We start from the raw sequence: 7448 nt of genomic DNA, 5'->3' as shown, positions 1-7448 counted from the left end.
ACTGTGGGGGCCTCAATCTGCACCCCCCCCATGCCCCTTCTCTCCCCCAACCCCTTCCCCTCCCAACAGAGTTACCAGCTGGATGCCATTCTCCACACTGCCAGGCTGCGTATTGGCAATCAGATCAGTATCAGCCAATATGGCTCATTAATAATCGGCCATTGGTATCGGCCTAAAAAATCTTTATCAGTGCACCCCTACTGACTACTTCTCTTTACTGCTTGGTATGATTTAGTCTTAGGGCTGAGATGCAAGCACATTACAAAAGTAGATAAGAATAGAATAGGATAATAACAAATTATAGCATGTTTGGTCTACAATCATAGCTATTTTTACATTGTAGATGAGGCCTCTCTCTGTTTTACAGCTTACCTCAAATGCAATCCTGAATTAAGCATTACTTATTGTGCCAGATAAAACAAAAGATAAACAAAGGCCAGTGGGTTTGTTAACATCAGTGCATTGCTACTTGAGCACTTCTGCAGCAGTTTAATATGAGTATCTCGCTTGTAAATGTTTATCTAAGGACAGAACACACGAAGAGGGAAAAAAACTCCCAGGCAACCCTACATTTAAATAATATCAAGACTGGCCCCGAAAGCCTGGAAATTCAAAGATAAGGTAGGCACTTCATCCTTAACTTGGGCCAACCTGCCTTTTTCCCTCACAACAGCTGAATTGCAGAGGAGGCAACAGCATTATCTCAGCTTTTGTCAGTGTGTGCCAGAACCTAGCTGTCATTTAAAACTAGAATGGAGGATTTTTCTACCTAATGCCCTCCTTATAGTATATCTGATGACACATAATCACTACATGAAAGATTATAAACCACAGTTGTTTTTAAAGGGAATACACAAGAAACAGTGAAGACAATTCTCACAGATTTTAACTGATAAATTACTGCACTCTTTTTCATGGAGGAGTTTTTTTTAACAGTAATTTATTTTCTTTCATAGCTTGTGCCTAATTTTTACATCTAACCTAGTTTAGCATTGGTGTGGTATTGCCAAAGTAAGCAATGTGCTTATTTTGCCAGAGAGGGTGTCACACTTGACAGTGCCTTTTGATGCCTCGTGCCATGCCATGCCAAGTTGGCGGGTGGGTCGTGCCTTCCACATGCCATATCAGGAGACACAATGCCTTGGACCATTTAATTTGCATTGAGAGTTAATTTAGCTGAAGGTAGATAGCTCAAAATTGCAACAGAGAATTCATCTTCTCTGCCCCCTACAGGATATATAAAGAGTAAAAGCAGATTGAAGCCTAATGGCAAGTTTAAAATATTAACAGCTGCATTATCCAAGGAGGCTCTTTTCAGATAGAATTTGTCTGCGTGCCAACCCATACACTGAATTTTGTGCATAGTCTGTGCACACAAATATTAGCATCTACATGTCTGAAACCCAGTAGTAGCCATTTTGCCAATGCAAGTGTGTTTTGTGAAGATGGATTCTTTAATACATGTATTAGGTGACAGTGCACGGAGACTGTACATGCAAAGTTATAAGAGCACAAACAATGATACATGCTGAAATTAGGGAGCTATATTGCACATACATAATAAATAAATACCCTATTCTTATAATAGTATACATCGTGTGGACCTCAAGGCTCTTGACAAAGGAGGTCAATACCCTTATCCTTATTTTGAAAATGGGGAAACTGAGGTATAGATGTATGGAATTAGTTTCTCAAGATCACCCAGCATACCAGCACAAGAGCCAGGAGTAGAAGTCAGGCGTCCTCAGTCCCAGTTTGGATGCTCTGCCCACTAAAAGACAGACTGGTGGGCTGCAAGTATATGCCATGAAACTAATTTTATCATAAAAAATATATTTACATAGCCACTACACATATTAAATGTGCTAACAATAAATCTAACGATAATAAAAAATGACCATAAAGAAAATTTATGATTTAGACTTCTATCAATACATGCAGGGTATGTATTTACACTGTTAACAAAGACATGCTAACAACTGGTTTTGATTCTACAATGAAGTCCAATTATTATCCCCACATTACATCTTCTTAGGGCTCAGTCCTATAGCAGGCTGAGTGAGCACTCTCATCTTCCACAGGGTTGGATTTTTCAAGGTGCAGCAAACCTTCAACTCCATTTCACTTCAGCAGGATTTAGGATACTCAGCACTTCGCAGGACAAGATTTTTAAGCAGCACCAGGGTATTTATCACTTCAGTATTTGTTCATGGTAAGAATATTCAGGTCATCTGAGACCTTTCTTGAAGCTTAATTTTGTTCCTTGTAAGCTCCAGAAACTTGGATCAAAAAGAACAACTTAGTGGATAACTAGTGAAGATGACCTCTGCATTTCATAATGGATAGGCATCATGATAAATGCAATGAAATCTGTCTGAAACTTATGCTCAAGAACGTGAGTGACTGGTGCCTCCTGAATCTGGGGGGGACCTGCAGAAGCCACTGATGGCAGCTGCCCCGTCAGGGGGAGCACCAGCCCTACCAACAACAACAGCCCCATCGGGGGGAGGGAGGGGGCACATGCATCCCTGTGTACCCCCTACCAGTCGCCTATGCTCAAGGACCCGCCAAAACTGGCTCCTTAATGGAGGAGAAGGTATAGACTTACTGAATGAAATCCTGGCTTTGTAAGAGTTTTAACATAGACTTGATTGAAACTTGCTTTCACCTAGGGAAACTTTGGGATAGTGTTTTAGGAAAGGAAGTACCTGGAGAAAGCTGGTGGCTTCTAGAACTAGTTATGATCTAAATATCTGGAATGAGTCACAACATCCAACACAAACTGCGGATGGAAGGACTCTTAGCTGCCCTCATTAATGATACAGGGACATATATATATTTTTTCCTTCTTCTACATATAGACATAGGGATGCTTATTTCAGCATGCACACATATGAACATAAACATTGGAGAGGGTACTTCTTTGAGTTGGATACTGAAATCCAGCAGAAAGCAGGAGTAACGTCACTGAAATGAATGGAGTTGCAGCAGTAAGCAGGATCAGCTTTCTGTATGTATTAGTCGGGTTTCTCTGTGTGCTCAGAACTGCGGGGATATGAAAGCGGCTCACTTTAAACTCTGATACTAAGCCATTTATCTTTTATCTGATACTTGCAAATTAAGATAAAACAAATTTCTGTCTCTTCAACTTGCAAAATGAACTAAAGCAAAACTCTGCCATCCCAAGACCTGACAAACTAAGGCTCTGCCAGTCCACTCATGGGAAGTAACCAGATCTTAAATGTTTCATGTGCCCTGCTGGATTCCTACCCTGACAGCAACCAATATGTCACTGCATCCCTTTCACTCTATTGGCATCTTTGTCACGTTAGCACATTAAAATTTAGTGGCTGTTATTTATTAGAGGATTCAAGGTCCAAAATCAAAATTCAATTAGTAGCACACACACAAAACGGTTGCTCTTTTTGTGATAAAACCCAGGACTGTGTAGACCTAGCACAAGGACAGGGTATAATGCAAATTGCTCGATGTCCTTTTTTCTTGCTGAGACTAACAATGCAATTTATCTAAATTAGCAAACCATTCTGTTTTCTTGCCTAAGCTGTTTTACCTCCCCCACCCCACCAGCTGCTAACACTTTTCTCAAGGGATCGTTATTACAAACACCCTGGGCTGACCCAAGATGGGAGAGGTCAGTGAAGGAAATGATTGAACAGCAAGATACTTCCCAGCCAGGTGCCAGCATACTCTTTACTGAGCACACAGTTCAGCTCTACGGGGGCAGGCATTTAATGGTAAATGGTAGCTAAGATTTCATGGAGCTCATGGGTGGCCTTTCAGATACAGCCACAGATCATCACTTTTGTTGTTGTTAGTGCTGCTGTAAGCTTTTAGTTCTGGGCCTGAAAAGATGTTTAGCTCCACAGTAATAGACAGGGTGCCCAGGAACTTGGAGTGCTGAGCTATCGTGGGAAGAAATAAATGGGAAAGAATGGTCTTATACCTTACCCTCTCCCAAGAATGGTCTTACACATTGTAGCTTGGCCCATTACCTGGAGTACAATTCTATCCCTGTATTGAAAGCTGTCTTGGAGTACTTTCTCTCACACTACCCAGGCTGGTTCAGTAAAATTCATGCCTGATAAAAAACTTGAGGTATTCCCTTCTACATGAAGGTTGCTTTTCTGGAATGTGAAATCTTTGAAATGACATTTGCACAGTCACCCTCTTGGGGTGTGCCAATGGCACAGCTTGAACCAGAGAACTTAATAGTTGCATTGCTTACTGGGGCAGGCCTATGTTCACTTACTGCTCCCTTCAAAGGTCTTAATGATCAGAAGCTGGGGCTGAGAAGGGAGGCCTGGCATGCAAACTACTTGAATTCCTTCTAATGCCTCCCCTGGTCCAAAGCTGAAATAAAAAACCTGAGGAAGAGGGGAAGGGGTAGATGTGCATACATGTATGGTGGTAGTGGAGTGTGACTCTGAAGAACTCTGGTTACATATGATAAAACTTAATTACTTCTTTGAGTAGTCTCCACACATTCACACTCTTGGCAATCTGTCGGGCAGTATTCATTCATACAGAGTGCTGAAAGAAGAGTCCTGGTTAAACAAGGCATTACCACACTGTGGACTTGCCTCCCCTTAGATCTTTAAAAAGCAGCTGCCACCACTAGTGAAACTGGAGTTGGAGGGCTCCATAGGGATGACAAGGAAGCAGCTAATACAGGTTGTCTCATTTTTTAAAGACTGTCTGCCTAGGTATTTATTGTCATCTCTAGTAAGCCATCTAGAATTGGTAAGGTAATCTTACCCATTATAATATGATGTTGTACCACGATGTCACTTGCAGTGACAAAATGTCGGCACAGAGATTATTAAGGGTACTTCAATGTATGAAGTGGGACTGTTCCACTGACTTCAGGGTGACCCTGCAAAAACCAGGATGCACATTATAATTTGCATAGTTTGACGCTCTACAGCGAAGAGACTTCAGAATGGGCTGTACAGATCTGCCTTTCCTCGCTGCTGGTGGACATACAGAGCTATTTGAATAGAATGCTGCACGCATTTCTTCACCTTGAATTTACCCTCTGTATGCAGGTGCAGGTGCATGCATCAAAAGCCATGATAACCAGGCAGGTCTAGTGGGATGATTATTTGAAAAGATCAGTTAGACTCTTCCCTAAATTCAGGTTTAGCTCCCTTTGCTAATAAGACTTGAATAGGGATGGGCAGAAGAAACCTGCCACTCTGCTCAAGATGCTGAGACATATTTGGGCCATGCTCAGAAAGGTGATAGCAAGGGACCAACTGCAATCTTTGTGAAATTCACCAGGTACCTGGCATTTCTAATCATTAGTTATCTACTCTCAGAATTTATTCCCTTCCTCTCATGATTTCTGAGCTTTTGTTATTTACAGGGACACAGTCTGTTTGCAGATGATAAAATTCATTATTAGTGAAGCACTGTGTTATTATCCACAATTACAAGCTGTTACTAGAACTATTATTTAAAGACATGAGAATAGATAAGACACCTCTCTATTTAGGGCCCAATTCCATACGTCCATATGCAAAAATCTCCCAAAGAATTTCAGAGAAATTTCTATGTTGGGCTCACCAGAGCACATTGTGATTTGTTTAGAAGCCAAGAGGAATGAAACATCAATTGTGATATGGACATGAAGAGAAACTAATGCAATGCTATCAGGTTCAGACATAACTATTGTCCTCCTCACAAGCACAAAAAAGAAAGGGAAGAAAGTGAACAGAAAAAAATTATGAGTGAGCACGTGTGCATGTGCATGTGCGTGCATGCGTATGATGCTTGCTCATCAAATAACTGAAATTTTCAGGATCATCAATACTGCTGAAATTATATAGTGGATTTTAGTCCTTGTGGCTGAGATTTTCACCTTCAGTGCAAACAGCAGCACTGCTTGCTTAAGTTTTCAAAGGAAGATAGGAGATAAAAAACCATAGTGACAGTAAAAGTTGGTTTAGGAAATCCAGGTACCTTTGGCAATAACTTGTGTCTGCACAACGTTGCTTTTATTTAGCAAATAACACACTTGGGTTGGGTTTCTGCACATTTGCAACAAAAATTAAAGGACTGCAACGTGGTATTGCCAGTTTTACTGAAGTCTACACCCAGCTCCTTCTTAAAGGGTGCATCTACACGTGCAATTAATGTGAAGCAATAGACTCCAAAGCAGTTTGAGCTGGAGTAAGCTACTCCAGTAGTATAGCATAATGCTGACTCATGTGCCCAGGGTAGCAGCAATTTGATCAGGGGGGAGCAGGTCCACATTGGCAGAGAATATGGGGGGGATCAGCCCTGAGCTCTGGGTGGCAGTGTTGGGTGGTGGAGGGACTGGCTGGGGCTTGAGGGTGCTGAAAATGCAGAGCCATGTGGATAAGTAGCAGGCAGAAGTCTGGCCCTGGCTGACTGGGAACAATTTAAGCCTGCAGTCAGCATCTACATGTGTGTTTAATCATAGTAAATTGTCCCAGTGTAAGATAGTACTGTCCCTGACAGTATTCTCTTACACCAATGTAAATGAGTTGACTGTGGCCTCGTGCCATTGCACGTGCAGATGGTGACACTTTACTCCACAGCTAATTAGTCGACTGCAGTAAAGTGAATGTGTGGATGCAGTCACAGTGTGTCGTATGAACTAGTTCTTTTTTCAAACATTAGAATCGGGGGATGGGCTGAATCTTGTAGTCAGGAATTTCTGTCCTTTAAAAAACAGAAATTATAGCTCAGTGGATGAGATCCTAAACTAGGGTAAACTAAAATGGTGTAGCCTATTATTTTCAAGGATGAGAGAAACCAAGCTAGAACTAAGCCTCTCAAAATTTTCCTATTTACACTTCTTATAACTATGCACTAGAATTTTTGATACTTATAAAATTGCTTGGATAGGAGAATTATTTTTATATAATTATAAAATGACAGCAAATATTTATAGGGAAAAAGAAAAAAAATAACTAACGTGCCCACCACAGGAGATACAAGCTTGCAATCCACATACAGACCAACAAGAAGAAACCACCTAAAAAAACCAGTATGGGTGCTCAGTTACCAATACAATTTTATGACAGAATTGCCAAAATGGACTATGTAAAAATAATAGAACAAATCCTCCATTCATATAATGACATGAAGTCAGTAGATCTGTGGGCATCTACCCCAGTTGAGTACCTATATTTCTAAAATGATTGAGTAAAAGAGTAGAAGAATATGTCCTGCCATGACAGGCTTCATCTCTGTCCTATAAAGCTATTTTCCAGTGCTTTATTTCTGTTTGGTTTAAACATTTCAAACAACAGGTTTTCTTCCATTAAAAGTCTGTTCCTCAGTCTAACTAATGTTGACTGGGATTTTCAAAAGCAATCAGCATTGCCTTAACTCTGCTCCCACTGAAATCAATGGGAACTATTAGCTTCCCTGGGAACTGAGTTAAACCAATGCTAAGC

General features: G+C 40.9%; 1 protein-coding gene across 7 annotated transcripts in view; it reads right to left on the bottom strand.

The window, feature by feature from the left end:
* PHACTR1 (phosphatase and actin regulator 1) overlaps positions 1 to 7448 on the bottom strand; it is a 467204-nt gene that overhangs the window by 10892 nt on the left and 448864 nt on the right. The window lies entirely within an intron of this gene.

The sequence above is a fragment of the Crocodylus porosus genome, unplaced genomic scaffold (assembly GCF_001723895.1).
Source record: "Crocodylus porosus isolate Cpor-Errol unplaced genomic scaffold, CroPor_comp1, whole genome shotgun sequence".
NCBI lineage: Eukaryota > Metazoa > Chordata > Crocodylia > Crocodylidae > Crocodylus > Crocodylus porosus.
Note: the sequence above shows the minus strand (reverse complement) of the source record. Positions and strands in the feature narration are given on the sequence as shown.